Genomic DNA, 18,700 nt, shown 5'->3' with positions numbered 1-18,700 from the left:
GAAGATGCCCCTGAGGATCTCCTCCTCAAAGAACTCCTTCCAAATAGGTTCATCATGTCTGCGTACAATTTTCTGAAGAAAAAAATTTGGGTGATAAAAATTTGTCAACAAAACTTTATTAAATTGACAGCAACTACTCATAGGGATACATAGAGGCCATAGCCAGCATTCAAACTACTTAGAACTTCTAAGAATTTAACATGCAAGCTCATCTACAGCAGCACCAAGAGTAGCTAATTATTCAAAATATAAACCACTAAAACAAAAACTAATTGGACAAACGGTGGAGTCACATACTAAGCAACAATCCCCCGAAACATTTCAGAAATGGAGCTTCGAGCAAAGAGATCGAAATCCACGGGTTTGAGAGCAAGAACACGGGAGAGAGAGCAATGGAGATTTTTTTCTGGAGGTAAGTGATGATGTGGTGTGAAGGGATAAGTGAGGGGGCCCATGTGGGGACCACAACCCACCAGGGTGCGCCTAGGGGTCCTTGCGCGCCCAGGTGGGTTGTGCCCACCTGGGGAACCCTTCCTCTGATATTATTTGCACAAGAAATTCTTAAATATTCAGAAAATAATCGTATTAAATTTTCAGAGCATTCTGAGAACTTTTATTTTTGGCTCATTTTTTATTGCAGGAAATTCAGAAAACTAACAAAACATGGCATTTTATTTTATTTAACTAATAAAAACATAAAACAAAAAGTAGGAACAGAAGGTGGTGCTTACTAAATTCATCAACTTCATACCTCTCAAAAATGATTCATTAATAAGGTTGATCAAGTCTTATTAACAACCACTTTTGATTAGCATGAAACCGAAGAACTTCCGTAAATCACTAAGTTACCTCGATGGGGATATGAATGTCCCCAACAATAAGCATTTCATATTTCTTTTTGACAGTAGGTAGAGGTATTTGAAAACTTCCAATAGTGATTGTCGGAGATTTTTCAATAACATTAATACCATTCACTTGGAATTGTTTCTTCAGAAAGTGCACCGTATGATCATTACCATTGATATGAAAAGTGACCTTGCTTTTATGGCAATCAATAACAGCCCCTACAGTATTCAAAAAGGGTCTACCAAGGATAATCGACATGTTGTCATCCTCAGGCATCTCAAGTATAAGAAAGTCAGTCAAAATACTAACATTAGCAACAACAACGGACACATCCTCACAAATACCGATAGGTATGGCAGTTGATTTGTCAGCCATTTGCAAAGATATTTCAGTGGGTGTGAGTTTATTCAAATCAAGTCTTTTATATAAAGAGAAGGGCATAACACTAACACCAGCTCCTAAATCACATAAAGCATTTTTCACATAATTCTTTTTGATAGAGAAAGGCATAGTTGGTATTCCCGGGTCTCCAAGTCTTTTAGGTACTCCATCTTTAAAAGTATAATTAGCAAGCATAGTGGAGATTTCAGCTTCCGGTATTTTTCTCTTATTAGTGATGATGTCTTTCATATACTTTGCATAAGGAGGCATTTTCAAGATATCAGTCAAGCGAGTACGCAAAAAGACTAGCCTCAGCATTTTAGCAAAGCGTTCAAATTCTTCATCATCTTTCTTTTTAGTTGACTTAGGTGGAAAAGGCATAGGTTTTTGAACCCACGGTTCTCTTTCTTTACCGTGTTTTCTGGCCACAAAGTCTCTTTTATCATATCTTTTATTCTTAGGTTGTGGGTTATCAAGATCAACAGGTGGTTCTATCTCAACATCATTATCTGGTTCTTTTTCATTGTTTGGTTGTGTATCTTCATGAACATCAGCATTATCTTTTTCATTATCAGAGGGTGAGTGTTTGATACATCCATTTTGCATCATGTTTTTATATCGATATTTATTGCATTATGGGCTATTACTTCACATTATGTCACAATGCTTATGCCTTTTCTCTCTTATTTTACAAGGTTTACATGAAGAGGGAGAATGCCGGCAGCTGGAATTCTGGGCTGGAAAAGGAGCAAATATTAGAGACCTATTCTGCACAACTCCAAAAGTCCTAAAACTCCACGAAAGTCAGTTTTGGAATATATTAAAAATATTGGGCGAAGAAAGCACCAGAGGGGGGCCACCCCCTGTCCACGAGGGTGGAGGGCGCGCCCCTTGCCTCGTGGGCCACCTGGAAGCCCCCCGATGCCCATCTTCTGGTATAAGGTGTCTTTTGCTCTGAAAAAAATAAGAAGGAAGCTTTCGGGACGAAGCGCCGCCGTCTCGAGGCGGAACCTTGGCGGAACCAATCTAGGGCTCCAGTGGAGCTGTTCTGCCGGGGAAACATCCCTCCGGGAGGGGGAAATCGCCACCATCGTCATCACCATTGATCCTCTCATCGGGAGGGGTCAATCTTCACCAACATCTTCACCAGCACCATCTCCTCTCAAACCCTAGTTCATCTGTTGTATCCGATCTTTGTCTCAAAACCTCAGATTGGTACCTGTGGGTTGCTAGTAGTGTTGATTACTCCTTGTAGTTGATGCTAGTTGCTTTATTTGGTGGAAGATCATATGTTCAGATCCTTTATGCATATTGATACCCCTCTGATTATGAACATGAATATGATTTGTGAGTAGTTACATTTGTTCCCGAGGACATGGGAGAAGTCTTGTTATAAGTAGTCATGTGAATTTGGTATTTGTTCGATATTTTGATGAGATGTATGTTGTCTTTCCTCTAGTGGTGTTATCTGAACGTTGACTACATGACGCTTCACCATTATTTGGGCCTAGGGGAAGGCATTGGGAAGTAATAAGTAGATGATGGGTTGCTAGAGTGGCAGAAACTTAAACCCTAGTTTATGCGTTGCTTCGTAAGGGGCTGATTTGGATCCACATGTTTCATGCTATGGTTAGGTTTACCTTAATTCTTCTTTCGTAGTTGCGGATGCTTGCGAGAGGGGTTAATCATAAGTGGGATGCTTGTCCAAGGAAGGGCAGTACCCAAGCACCGGCCCACCCACATATCAAATTATCAAAGTAAAGAACGTGAATCATATGAGCATGATGAAAACTAGCTTGACGATAATTCCCATGTGTCCTCGGGAGCGTTTTCCTTTGTATAAGAGTTTGTCCAGGCTTGTCCTTTGCTACAAAAAGGATTGGGCCACCTTGCTGCACCTTGTTTACTTTTGTTACTTGTTACCCGTTACGAATTACCTTATCATAGAACTATCTATTACCGATAATTTCATTGCTTGCAGAGAATACCTTACTGAAAATCGCTTGTCATTTCCTTCTGCTCCTCGTTGGGTTCGACACTCTTACTTATCGAAAGGACTATGATAGATCCCCTATACTTGTGGGTCATCAGTGTTCATTACCAGATTGAGTTTCAGCATCAGAGATAGAAGTTTCATTATCATTATCAGGAGGTTTCTCTACTTCAGGTTCACTAGAAGCATGCAAAGTCCTATCATTTTTCTTCTTCTTTTTCTTTTTAGAAGGACTAGGTGCACTAGTGTTATTTCTTTGTGAATATTGTTCAATTCTTTTTGGGTGTCCCTCAGGATAAAGTGGTTCCTGAGTCATTTTACCTCCTCTGGTTGCAAATAGATCTAACAGCAAGGTCATGTATATTATTATTCATTTCATCAAGCAATTCTCTTTGAGATTTAGCAACTTGTTCTAGCTGGGTTTGTACCATAGAAGCATGCTTTCCAACACCTTTAACATCATTTGAGATTCTAAATAACAAGTCACTTAGGCGAGCAATCATATCATAATTGTATTTCAATTGTTTCATAACATTTGCATTGAAGTGATCTTGTTTTCTAATATAGTTTTCAAACTCATAAAGGCATTGGCTAGGATGCATATTGTGAGGATTGTCATTATCATTGAACTTCATTAGAGAATTTACCTCTACCACCTTAGGCAGTGGTGGTGTATTAAGCCCATGTATTTCTTCAATAGGAGGTAAATTTTTAACATCCTCAGCTTTAATACCTTTTTCCTTCATAGATTTCTTTGCCACTTGCATATCTTCAGGACTGAGATATAATATACCCCTCTTCTTTGGAGTGGGTTTAGGTGGTGATTCAGGAAGAGTCCAATTATCATAATTTTTCAATATATTATTCAATAATTCTTCAGCTTGCCCAACAGTTCGTTCCCTGAAAACACAACCAACACAACTATCTAGGAAGTCCCTAGAAGCATCGGTTAGTCCATTATAGAAGATATCGAGTATTTCATTTTTCTTAAGACGATGATCAAGCAAAGCATTAAGTAATTGGCAAAGCCAGCCCCAAGCTTGTGGGAGACTCTCTTTCTTAGTTTGTACAAAGTTAAATATTTCCTGTAAGGCAGCTTGTTTCTTATGACCAGGGAAATATTTTTCAGAGAAGTAATAAATCATATCCTAGGGACTACGCACACAACCAGGAGCAAGGGTATTGTACCAAGCTTTAGCATCACCCTTTAATGAGAAAGGAAATAATTTGAGAATAAAGTAATAGTGAGTTTTCTCATCATGAGTAAAAAGGGTGGCTATGTCATTCAACTTAGTAAGATGTGCCACAACAGTTTCAGTTTCGTAACCATGGAAAGGATCAGATTCAACCAAAGTAATTAACTCTGGGTCGACAGAGAATTCATAATCCTTATCATCAATAAAGATCGGTGAAGTAGCAAACTTAGGATCATATTTCATTCTAGCATTCATAGATTTTTCTTTATACTTGCATAATAATTTCTCTAGATCATCTCTATCCTTACAAGCAAGAATATCTCTAGTTGTCTCCTCATTCATAACATAACCTTTCGGTACCTTATGCAATTCATATCTAGGAAGGCTAGTTCTAGCAGGTGTTTCATGAGTTTCAATTTCAAGCTCATCATCAGATTCAACAACATCATGTTGTATTACTCTAGCAATTTGTTCATCAAGAAATTCGCCAAGCGGCACATCATTATCTAGCAAGGTACTACCATCTTCATAAGCTTCATTCATAGTAGAAGTAGCATCATCAATAACATGCGACATATTAGAATTGATAGCATGTGGTCGTGTTGCAAGTTTACTTATAACAGAAGGTGAATCTAAAGCAGAACTGGATGGCAGTTCCTTACCTCCCCTCGTATTTGAGGGAAATATCTTAGTCTTAGCATCCTTCAGATTCTTCATGGTGATAAACTGATAATAATCCCAAGTGACTCAACAAATATAGCTATGCTCCCTGGAAACGGCGCCAGAAAAAGGTCTTGATAACCCACAAGTATAGGGGACCGCAACAGTTTTCAAGGGTAGAGTATTCAACCCAAATTTATAGATTCGGCACAAGGGGAGCCAAAGAATATTTGAAGGTATTAGCAGCTGAGTTGTCAATTCAACCACACCTGGAGATTAATTATCTGCAGCAACGTGATTAGTAGCAAAGTAATATGATAGTTTTTATAATAGTGGTAGCAGTAACAGTAACGGTAACAGTGATAGCAATATTTTTTTAGCAAGTGTAAAAGTGATGATAACAGTAGTAACTTAGCAAGAACAATATAAGATAAATTCGTAGGCATTGGATCAGTGACTTGTTGGATGATATTCATCATGAGACAGTTATAACCTAGGGCGATACGGCACTAGCTCCAGTTCGTCAATATAATGTAGGAATGTATTCCGTAAATAGTCATACGTGCTTATGGAAATAACTTGCATGACATCTCTTGTCCTACCCTCCCGTGGCAGCGGGGTCCATATTGGAAACTCAGGGATATTAAGGCCTCCTTTTAATAGAGAACCGGAACAAAGCATTAACACATAGTGAATACATGAACTCCTTAAACTACGGTCATAACCGGGAGTAGTCCCGACTATTGTCACTCCGGGGTTGCCGGATCATAACACGTAGTAGGTGACTATAACTTGCAAGATCGGATCTAGAACCTGGATATAATTGTGATAACATAAACAGTTCAAATCTGAGTTCATGGCACCCGGGCCCAAAGTGACAAGCATTAAGCATGGCAAAGTCATAGCAACATCAATCTTAGAACATAGTGGATACTAGGGATCAAGCCCTAAGAAAACTAACTCGATTACATGATGAATCTCATCCAACTCCTCACCGACCAACGAGCCTAAGAAGAAATTACTCACTCCCAGTGGGGAGCATCATGGAATTTGCGATGGGGAAGGGTTGGTGATGAAGAAGAACGAAGATCCCCCTCTCCAGAGCCCCAAACGGACTCCAGATCTGGCCTCCTGATGAAGAACAGGAGGTGACGGCGGCTCCGTCTCATGGATCGCGATAATTCTTTCTCCCTCATTTTTTTCTGGAAAAATAGGATTTTATCGTGTCGGTTTCAGGGTCGGCGGGGCCACCAGGTGGGGACAACCCACCTGGGCGCGCTAGGAGGGGGGTGCGCCCTGGTGGGTTGTGCCCACCCAGGTGCCCCCCTCCGGTGGGTCTTGGCTCCAGAAATTCTTATTTATTGTATAAAAAATCCTCGCAAAGTTTCTTTCCATTCCGAGAACTTTTATTTCTGCACAAAAACAACACCATGGTAGTTCTGCTGAAAACAGTGTCAGTCCGGGGTTATTTTCATCCAAATCATGCAAATTAGAGTCCAAAACAAGAGGAAAAGCGTTAGGAAAAGTAGATACGTTGGAGACGTATCAGATAATGGTATATCGGACCCTGGGCGTCGTATGTTCCTTTCGGAAGCGATCCAGATGTCACAGTTCATAGATGCGGGCTGATTTCTGGGTGGGCTGGTTACGCCTGCTTGTGTATATAGAGGCGCGCCTGGTCCCCGACCAGTCTCGCAACGTGCATGATTACTTAGGGTGATGGGCCGATGACCCCTTCATACTTAGGATTTAGATCGGCGTGTTGACCTCTCTAGAGAGCCTAGGTTGGTCTATGGTGTGTTGATCATCTGAGGCCGGGCATTACCCAGAAAAGTGTGTCCGGCCAGAGGTAATCGAGCGTGTTGGGTAATGTGGTGCACCCCTGCAGGGAAGTAATCTATTCGAATAGCCGCGTCCACGGCAACAAGACGCTTGGAGTTGTATCCTGATCTACTACAACTAGAACCGGATACTATTGTATTACTTAACTATTTTACTACTCCGGGATCACTTTCTCGCTGGGTAGTCGAGGAAGGATATCTAGGTGTTGTTGATATATACATGTTACAAATATTACATATAAGTTCCTCTCTTCTACTACCGCAGATGATGGCCATAGGTGATTAGTCTTCGATAGGATGAGCTTCTCCACCTTATTCTGGCATTTCTACAGTTTAGTCCATAGATACCACCCCATTCCTTTGATACCAATGCATATCTAATATAGATCTGATGTAAGTCTTGCGAGTACTTCGGATGAGTACACACAATTGCTTTTCTACCTCTTTTCTTCTTCCCGGATGTTGCGATCAGATGATGGAACCCAGGAGCCAGAGGATCCCGAGCTTGTCTACATGTGGAGATCTAGGACCAGGAGTAGTTCGGAGGTCCCAGGCAGGAGGCCTCGCCTTTCAATCTAGTGTCGTTGTTTTGCTCAGCCTTCTTAAGGCAAACTTGTCTAATTATGTTTGTACTCAGATAATATTTGTTTGACGACATGTATTTTGGGTCCTTGTGACCCTGGCTTGTAGTTTATGAGATTATTTTATCCTTTGTGCCGTAGAGTGGTGTTGTGATATCTTCCCGTGAGTCTCTGATCTTGGTTGTGCATGTTTGCGTGTATGATTAGCGCACGATTGAGTCGGGGTGTCACATTGCATGAAGGCATCATTGCCAAGATTGAATCCTTGGCAGAGTTGTTGAACTAGGAACCACACTTGCCAGCAACTTGAACTTGTCGGTGGTGCGGAAGAGTTGATGGCAGAGACTAGTATGCTGCAACACCGTCAGGTTGCTGCCAAGTCCAGTATGCAGTCACAAGATATCAGCGGCATTTTGGATCTCCCAGGCGTGTCGTTCCTTCTTATGTAAGGGGGCGATGCGGCGTCGGAGGAAATCTGCGCATACCATCTCAATGGTTAGGCCGGCAGCTCTGAGGCGGATGATGCAGGTCACGGCAATAGAGAGTTTTTTGTCGTTCTTGTCAAGATAGCTCCAATCTTTGCCGTGTTGCACCTTCTTTGTCCAAGGCTTGCAGAAATCTGGGAAATCTTTTTCCTTGATCCAACACCAATATCCTCGTCACTCATTCCACTTCAGGTGCAGTTGACCTTCAAGGTAGAACTCCTTGTTGTTGGATCTGGGGATCTAGGTGATGCTGCCGGAAAGAGCATCTCCTTCGATGCAAGGAATAAAGAAGTGGAGGAACAGAGCAACGTTGGGCTCAATGCCAATGAAGTTCTCGCACATGTGGGCGAAGACGGACATGCAGGTGACGATGTTCGGAGTGAAATCAAGGAGCCGAAACCTATAGGTCCACATGATCTTAGAAAAGAAATCAGAAAAGGAGGGGGACGAGCCCGCAATAGAAATATGCGGCGAAGAATGGATACTCGTCCTCGGAGGGGTTAGTGCTGCCGGGAAGCACATGCGGCGCCTTGTGGTCATTCGTCTCCTTCCCCCACATATACGCATATCGCATCGTGAGATCACTCTTGTCTAGCGCCGATGGCTGAAAGACGATGTTGTTCCTCTGCTGCGGCACTATGGCCTCCCTCCTGTTCTCCGCCTCCGGATCAACTGGTTTGTCTTGGGCCTTCTTCGGTGCCATGATGATCAGATGGGGTGGATTTGGTGGTTGGGTGAAAGTGCAGTGCTGCTGCAAGGAAGAACTCTATTCTGGTGCAAGGAAGAAGATGATGATGGTGTTGAGATTGGGAATAGTAGCAGTGGATGAGCAACGCCCTCGCAGATTCCTTTTTATGGGGAAGGCGCGCGGGCTGGCTCTCCACAGTCTAACGTGTATGCGCTTTTTCAGGCGCACAATCTCAATTAGCCGTTTCGCTCCACCTCTCCCATGCCCCGTATTTAATGAAGGAAATATGCCCTAGAGGCAATAATAAAGTTGTTATTTTATATTTCCTTATATCATGATAAATGTTTATTATTCATGCTAGAATTGTATTAACCGGAAACTTGATACATGTGTGGATACATAGACAAAACACCGTGTCCCTAGTAAGCCTCTACTAGACTAGCTCGTTAGTCAAATATGGTTAAGTTTCCTAACCATATACATGTGTTGTCATTTGATGAACGGGATCACATCATCAAGAGAATGATGTGATGGACATGACCCATCCGTTAGCTTAGCATATTGATCGTTTAGTTTTATTGCTATAGCTTTCTTCATGTCATATACATATTCCTTTGACTATGAGATTATGCAACTCCCGGATACCAGAGGAATACCTTGTGTTCTATCAAACGCCACAACGTAACTAAGTTATTATAAAGATGCTCTACAGGTATCTCTGAAGGTGTTTGTTGGGTTGGCATAGATCGAGATTAGGATTTGTCACTCCGAGTATCAGAGAGGTATCTCTGGGCCCTCTCGGTAATACACATCATAAGAAGCCTTGCAAGCAATGTGACTAATGAGTTAGTTGCGGGATGATGTATTATGGAACAAGTAAAGAGACTTGCTGGTAACGAGATTGAACTAGGTATGAAGATACCGACGATCGAATCTCGGGCAAGTAACATATCTATGACAAAGGGAATAACGTATGTTGTCATTATGGTACGACCGATAAAGATCTTTGTAGAATATGTGGGAACAAATATGAGCATCTGTCTTTCACTATTGGTTATTTACCCGAGAGGTGTCTCGGTCATGTCTACATAGTTCTCGAACCCGTAGGGTCCGCACGCTTAACATTCGATGACGATTTTGTATTATATGAGTTATGTGATTTGGTGACCGAATGTTGTTCGGAGTCCCGGATGAGATCACCGACATGACGAGGAATCTTGAAATGGTCGAGAGGTAAAGATTCATGTATAGGACGATAGTATTCGGATATCGGAAGTGTTCTGGGGGTACCAGGTATGTATCGGGTCACCGGAAGGGGTTCCGGGCTACCCCCGGCAGACTATATGGGTCTATTGGGCCAAGAGGGAAACACAGCAGCCAACATGGGCTGCTGCGCCCCCTTGCTGGCCTAATAGGAAGGAGAAGGGAAAAGGGGAAGAGAGAAGGAAGGGGAGGCAATTCGGTCTCCCCCTTCCTTCCCTCCTCTCTTCCCCTTCCATCCCTCTCCGAAAAAGATGGTAAGGGGGGGGGGGCGAATTGGACAATGCCCCCAAGTAGGATTCCTCCTACTTGGGGCGCCCCATGGCTGTCCCCCTCCCCCTCCCACCTATATATATGTGGGGAGGGGGCGCATAGAACACGCAACAAACATTGTTAGCCGTGTGCGGCGCCCCCCTCCACAGTTTACGCCTCCAGTCATATTTACGTAGTGCTTAGGTGAAGCCCTGCACGGATCACTTCACCATCACTGTCACCACGCCATCGTGCTGACGGAACTTTCCCTCGACACTTTGCTGGATCAAGAGTTCGAGGGACGTCATTGAGCTGAACGTGTGCAGAACTCGGAGGTGCCGTACGTTCGGTGCTTCATCGGTCGGAACGGGAAGAAGTTTGACTACATCAACCGCGTTGTCAAACGCTTCCGCTTTCGTTAGCTTAGCATAATGATTGTTTAGTTTTAATGCTATTGCTTTCTTCATGACTTATACATATTCCCCTGACTATGAGATTATGCAACTCCCGAGTTCCTATTCGCGGAGAATAAAAGATAGAAATTGTTTGTAGGGTACGAAAGCACCTCAAAGCTATTCTTTCCGATCAATCTATCCTAGAGTTCGTACTAAAATAATGCAAGATATTCTTTCCGATTGATCTAATCAAGAGTTCGTACTAAAATAACACCATATGACACACATCAACCAACCCTAATGTCACCTAGATACTCCAATGTCACCACAAGTATCCGTGAGTTAATTCTACGATATGCATCAAACAACTTCATGATCATAATATTCAATCCACACAAAGAACTACAAAGAGACCCCAAAGTTTCTATCGAAGAAAAGATAATAAAAACGTGCATCAACCCCTATGCATATATTACCCCAATGTCACCTCGGGAATCCACAAGTTGAGTGCCATAACATACATCAAGTGTTCTCATATCTGAATATTCAATCCGACAACACAAAACTTCAAAGGGTAAAGATTCAATTCATCACAACAAGAGTATAGAGGGGAGAAACATCATATGATCCATCTATGCTAACAAAGTCCATGATATAGATCACGAGAGAGAGAGAGAGAGAGATTAAACACATAGCTACTGGTACAACCCCTCAGCCCCGAGGGGGGACTACTCCCTCCTCATCTTGGTGGCCGCCGGGATGATGAAGATGGCCACCGGAGATGATTCCCCCCTCCGGCAGGGTGCCAGAAAGGGTCTTGATTAGTTTTCGGTGGATACAGAGCCTTGCAGCGGTGGAACTTCTGATCCAGGTTAACTTCTGATGGTTTCTCTATTTATAGGATTTTTTTGGCGTTGGTTTCACGCTAAGATGGGCCTCGAGGTGAGCACAACCCACTGGGGCACGGGCAAGGGCCCAGGCGAGCCCTGGTGTCTTGTGCCCTACTCCTTCACCTTCTGCTCCTTCCACGAAGCTTCGGGGGTCTCTTTTGTTCCAAAAAAATCGTCAAAAAGTTCCAGCTCATTTGGAGAACTTTCATTTCTGCACAAAAAACAACACCACGGTAGTTCTGCCGAAAACAATGTCAGTCTGGGTTAGTTCCATGCAAATCATACCAAAACTATATAAAATTGTTGTAAACACAGCATGAATACTTCATAAATTATAGATACGTTGGCGACGTATCAGAAACCATCGTAACAAGAAAATAAAGTTCCTACGATCTGATCGCGGAGGTGAATATTTGAGTTAGGAGTTTGGTCTTCATTTGAAACAATGTGGAATAGTTTCGTAACTCACGCCACCTGGAACACCACAGCGTAATGGTGTGTCCGAACGTCGTAACCGTACTTTATTAGATATGGTGCGATCTATGATGTCTCTAACCGATTTATCACTATCATTTTGGGGTTATGCTTTAGAGACAGCTGCATTCACATTAAATAGGGCACCACCTAAATCCGTTGAGATGACACCATATGAACTGTGGTTTGGCAAGAGACCTAAGCTGTCGTTTCTTAAAGTTTGGGGCTGCGATGCTTATGTGAAAAAGCTTCAACCTGATAAGGTCGAACCCAAATCGGAGAAATGCGTCTTCATAGGATACCCAAAGGAGACAGTTGGGTACACCTTCTATCACAGATCCGAAGGCGAGATATTCTTTGCTAAGAATGGATACTTTTTTTAGAAGGAGTTTCTCTCGAAAGAAGTGAGTGGGAGGAAAGTAGAACTTGATGAGGTAATTGTACCTTCTCCCAAATTGGAAAGTAGTTCATCACAGAAATCAGTTCCAGTGATTCCTACACCAATTAGTGAGGAAGCTAATGATGATGATCATGAAACTTCAGATCAAGTTACTACCGAACCTCGTAGGTCAACCAGAGTATGTTCCGCACCAGAGTGGTACGGTAATCCTTTTCTGGAAGTCATGTTACTTGACCATGATGAACCTACGAACTACGAGGAAGCGATGATGAGCCCAGATTCCACGAAATGGCTTGAGGTCATGAAATCTGAGATGGGATCCATGTATGAGAACAAAGTATGGACTTTGGTTGACTTGATCGATGATCGGCAAGCCATAGAGAATAAATGGATCTTCAAGAAGAAGACTGACGCTGACGGTAATGTTACTGTCTACAAAGCTCGACTTGTTGCGAAAGGTTTTCGACAAGTTCAAGGAGTTGACTACGATGATACCTTCTCACCCATAGCGACGCTTAAGTCTGTACGAATCATGTTAGCAATTGCCACATTTTATGATTGTGAAATTTGGCAAATGGATGTCAAAACTGCATTCCTTAATGGATATCTTAAAGAAGAGTTGTATATGATGCAACCAGAAGGTTTTGTCGATCCTAAAGGTGCTAACAAAGTGTGCAAGCTCCAGCGATCCATTTATGGATTGGTGCAAGCATCTCGGAGTTGGAATATACGCTTTGATAGTGTGATCAAAGCATATGGTTTTATACAACTTTTGGAGAAGCCTGTATTTACAACAAAGTGAATGGGAGCTCTGTAGCATTTCTAATATTATATGTCGATGGCATATTGCTAATTGGAAATGATATAGAATTTTTGGATAGCATAAAAGGATACTTGAATAAGAATTTTTCAATGAAAGACCTCGGTGAAGCTGCTTATATATTAGGCACCAAGATCTATAGAGATAGATGAAGATGCTTAATTGGACTTTCACAAAGCACATACCTTGATAAAGTTTTGAAGAAGTTCAAAATGGATCAGTCAAAGAATGGTTCTTGCCTATGTTACAAGGTGTGAAGTTGAGTCAGACTCAATGCCCGACCACTGCAGAAGATAGAGAGAAAATGAAAGTCATTCCCTATGCCTCAGCCATAGGTTCTATCACGTACGCAATGCTGTGTACCAGACCTGATGTGTGCCTTGCTATAAGTTCAGCAGGGAGGTACCAATGTAATCCAGGAGTGGATCACTAGACAGCGGTCAAAATTATCCTTAGTTACCTAAGATGACTAAGGAAATATTTCTCGGTTATGGAGGTGATAAAGAGTGACGTCGGTGCAAGCTGTTACACCGATCCGGATGACTCTGAGTCTCAATCTGGATACATATTGAAAGTGGGAGCAATTAGCTAGAGTAGCTCCATGCAGAGCATTGTAGACATAGAATATTTGCAAAATACATACGGCTCTGAATGTGATATAACCGTTCACTAAACTTCTCTCACAAGCAAAACATCATCACACCTTAGTACTCTTTGGGTGTTAATCACATAGCGATGTGAACTAGGTTATTGACTCTAGTAAACCCTTTTGGGTGTTGGTCATATGACGATTGGTGTTAAATCACATGACAATGTGAACTAGATTATTGATTCTAGTGCAAGTGGGAGACTGAAGCAAATATGCCCTAGAGGCAATAATAAAGTTGTTATTTATATTTCCTTATATCATGATAAATATATATTATTCATGCTAGAATTGTATTACATGTGTGAATACATAGACAAAACAGAGTGTCCCTAGTATGCCTCTACTTAACTAGCTCATTCATCAAAGATGGTTAAGTTTCCTGACCATAGACATGTGTTTTCATTTGATGAACGAGATCCCATCATTAGGAGAATGATGTGATGGACAAGATGTTGGGGAACGTAGTAATTTCAAAAAAATTCCTACGCACACACAGGATCATGGTGATGCATAGCAACGAGAGGGGAGAGTGTGTCCACGTACACTCGTAGATCGAAAGCGGAAGCGTTAGCACAACGCGGTTGATGTAGTCGTACGTCTTCACGATCCGACCGATCCAAGTACCGAACGCACGGCACCTCCGAGTTCAGCACACGTTCAACTTGATGATGTCCCGCGAGCTCCGGTCCAGCAAAACTTCGCAGGAGAGTTTTGTCAGCACGATGGCGTGATGATGGTGATGATGATGCTACCGACGCAGGGCTTCGCCTAAGCACCGCTATAATATGATCAAGGTGGATTATGGTGGAGGGGGGCACCGCACACGGCTTGGAACAATCAACTTGTGTGTCTTTGGGTGCCCCCCCGTCCCCGTATATAAAGGAGCAAGGGGGGAGGCCAGCCGGCCTTGGTGCGCCCCAAGGAGAGGACGAATCCTCTTCCTACTAGGAAGAGGATTCATCCTTTCCTAGTCCAACTAGGAAGAGGGAAGGGGGAAGGAAAGAGAGGGAGAGGGAGAGGGAAAGAGGGGCCGCGCCCCCCTAGTCCATTTCGGACTCCCCATGGGAGGGGGTGCGCCATCTCCTGGGCTACTTCCCTCTCTCTCCCCTCAGGCCCACTAAGGCCCAATACTTCCCCGGGGGGTTCCGGTAACCCCTCCCGCACTCCGGTTTTCTCCGAAACCATCCGGAACACTTCCGGTGTCCGAATATAGCCGTCCAATATATCAATCTTTATTTCTCGACCATTTCGAGACTCCTCGTCATGTTCGTGATCACATCCGGGACTCCGAACTACCTTCGGTACATCAAAACACAAAAACTCATAATACCGATCGTCACCGAACTTTAAGCGTGCGGACCCTACGGGTTCGAGAACTATGTAGACATGACCGAGATAAGTCTCCGGTCAATAAGCAATAGCGGAACCTGGATGCTCATATTGGCTCCCACATATTCTACGAAGATCTTTATCGGTCAAACCGCATAACAACATACGTTGTTCCCTTTGTCATCGGTATGTTACTTGCCCGAGATTCGATCATCCGTATCTCAATACCTAGTTCAGTCTCGTTACCGGCAAGTCTCTTTACTCGTTCCGTAATACATCATCCCGCAACTAACTCATTAGTTACAATGCTTGCAAGGCTTATAGTGATGTGCATTACCGAGTGGGCCTAGAGATACCTCTCCGACAATCGGAGTGGCAAATCCCAATCTCGAAATACGCCAACTCAACAAGTACCTTCGGAGACACCTGTAGAGCACCTTTATAATCACCCAGTTACGTTGTGATGTTTGGTAGCACACAAAGTGTTCCTCCGGTAAACGGGAGTTGCATAATCTCATAGTCATAGGAACATGTATAAGTCATGAAGAAAGCAATAGCAACATACTAAACGATCAAGTGCTAAGCTAACGGAATGGGTCAAGTCAATCACATCATTCTCCTAATGATGTGATCCCGTTAATCAAATGACAACTCATGTCTATGGCTAGGAAACATAACCATCTTTGATCAACGAGCTAGTCAAGTAGAGGCATAATAGTGACACTCTGTTTGTCTATGTATTCACACATGTATCATGTTTCCGGTTAATACAATTCTAGCATGAATAATAAACATTTATCATGATATAAGGAAATAAATAATGACTTTATTATTGCCTCTAGGGCATATTTCCTTCAGTCTCCCACTTGCACTAGAGTCAATAATCTAGATTACACTGTAATGATTCTAACACCCATGGAGTCTTGGTGTTGATCATGTTTTGCCCGTGAGAGAGGCTTAGTCAACGGGTTTGCAATGTTCAGATCCGTATGTATCTTGCAAATCTCTATGTCTCCCACCTAGACTTGATCCCGGATGGAGTTGAAGCGTCTCTTGATGTGCTTGGTTCTCTTGTGAAATCTGGATTCCTTTGCCAAGGCAATTGCACCAGTATTGTCACAAAAGATTTTCATTGGACCCGATGCACTAGGTATGACACCTAGACTGGATATGAACTCCTTCATCCAGACTCCTTCATTTGTTGCTTCCGAAGCAACAATGTACTCCGCTTCACACATAGATCCCGCCACGACGCTTTGTTTAGAACTGCTCCAACTGACAGCTCCACCGTTCAATATAAACACGTATCTGGTTTGCGATTTAGAGTCGTTCGGATCAGTGTCAAAGCTTGCATCAACGTAACCATTTACGATGAGCTCTTTGTCACCTCCATAAACGAGAAACATATCCTTAGTCCTTTTCATGTATTTCAAGATGTTCCTGACCGTTGTCCAGTGATCCACTCCTGGATTACTTTGGTACCTCCCTGCTAGACTAATAGCAAGGCACACATCAGGTCTGTACACAGCATTGCATACATGATAGAGCCTATGGCTGAAGCATCGGGAACATCTTCCATTTTCTCTCTATCTTCTGCAGTGGTCGGGCATTGACTCTTACTCAACTTCACACCTTGTAACACAAGCAAGAACCCTTTCTTTGCCCGATCCATTTTGAACTTCTTCAAAACTTTGTCAAGGTATGTGCTTTGTGAAAGTCCAATTAAGCGTCTTGATCTATCTCTATAGATCTTGATGCCCAATATGTAAGCAGCTTCACCGAGGTCTTTCATTGAAAAACTCTTATTCAAGTATCCTTTTATGCTATCTAGAAATTCTACATCATTTCCAATCAACAATATGTCATCCACATATAATATTAGAAATGCTACAGAGCTCCCACTCACTTTCTTGTAAATACAGGCTTCTCCAAAAGTCTGTATAAAACCATATGCTTTGGTCACACTATCAAAGCATTTATTCCAACTCCGAGAGGCTTGCATCAGTCCATAAATGGATCGCTGGAGCTTGCACACTTTGTTAGCACCTTTTGGATCGATAAAACCTTCAGGTTGCATCATATACAACTCTTCTTCCAGAAATCCATTCAGGAATGCAGTCTTTACATCCATTTGCCAAATTTCATAATCATAAAATGCGGCAATAGCTAACATGATTCGGACGGACTTAAGCATCGCTACGGGTGAGAAGGTCTCATCGTAGTCAACAACTTGAACTTGTCAAAAACCTTTCGCAACAAGTCGAGCTTTGTAGACAGTAACATTACCGTCAGCGTCTGTCTTCTTCTTGAAGATCCATTTATTCTCGATGGCTTGCCGATCATCCGGTAAGTCAACCAAAGTCCATACTTTGTTCTCATACATGGATCCCATCTCAGATTTCATGGCCTCAAGCCATTTTGCGGAATCTGGGCTCATCATCGCTTCCTTGTAGTTCATAGGTTCGTCATGGTCTAGTAACATGACCTCCAGAACAGGATTACCGTACCACTCTGGTGCGGATCTTACTCTGGTTGACCTATGAGGTTCGGTAGTAACTTGATCTGAAGTTTCATGATCATCATCATTAACTTCCTCACTAATTGGTGTAGGTGTCACAGGAACCGGTTTCTGTGATGAACTACTTTCCAATAAGGGAGCAGGTACAGTTACCTCATCAACTTCTACTTTCCTCCCACTCACTTCTTTTGAGAGAAACTCCTTCTCTAGAAAGGATCCAAATTTAGCAACAAAAGTCTTGCCTTTAGATCTGTGATAGAAGGTGTACTCAACAGTCTCGTTTGGGTATCCTATGAAGACACATTTTTCTGATTTGGGTTCGAGCTTATCAGGTTGAAGCTTTTTCACATAAGCATCGCAGCCCCAAACTTCAAGAAACGACAACTTTGGTTTCTTGCCAAACCATAGTTCATAAGGCGTCGTCTCAATGGATTTAGATGGTGCCCTATTTAACGTGAATGCAGCCGTCTCTAAAGCATATCCCCAAAATGATAGCGGTAAATCAGTAAGAGACATCATAGATCGCACCATATCTAGTAAATACGATTACGACGTTCAGACACACCATTACGCTGTGGTGTTCCGGGTGGCGTGAGTTGCGAAACTATTCCGCATTGTTTCAAATGAAGACCAAACTCGTAACTCAAATATTCTCCTCCACGATCAGATCGTAGAAACTTTATTTTCTTGTTACGATGATTTCTACTTCACTCTGAAATTCTTTGAACTTTTCAAATGTTTCAGACTTATGTTTCATTAAGTAGATATACCCATATCTGCTCAAATCATCTGTGAAGGTGAGAAAATAACGATACCCGCTGCGAGCCTCAACATTCATCGGACCACATACATCAGTACGTATGATTTCCAACAAATCTGTTGCTCGCTCCATAGTTCCGGAGAACGATGTTTTAGTCATCTTGCCCATGAGGCATGGTTCGCAAGTACCAAGTGATTCATAATCAAGTGATTCCAAAAGTCCATCGGAATGGAGTTTCTTCATGCGTTTTACACCAATATGACCTAAACGGCGGTGCCACAA

This window comes from Aegilops tauschii, chromosome 4 (genome assembly GCF_002575655.3).
Source record: "Aegilops tauschii subsp. strangulata cultivar AL8/78 chromosome 4, Aet v6.0, whole genome shotgun sequence".
Taxonomy (NCBI): domain Eukaryota; kingdom Viridiplantae; phylum Streptophyta; class Magnoliopsida; order Poales; family Poaceae; genus Aegilops; species Aegilops tauschii.
Note: the sequence above shows the minus strand (reverse complement) of the source record.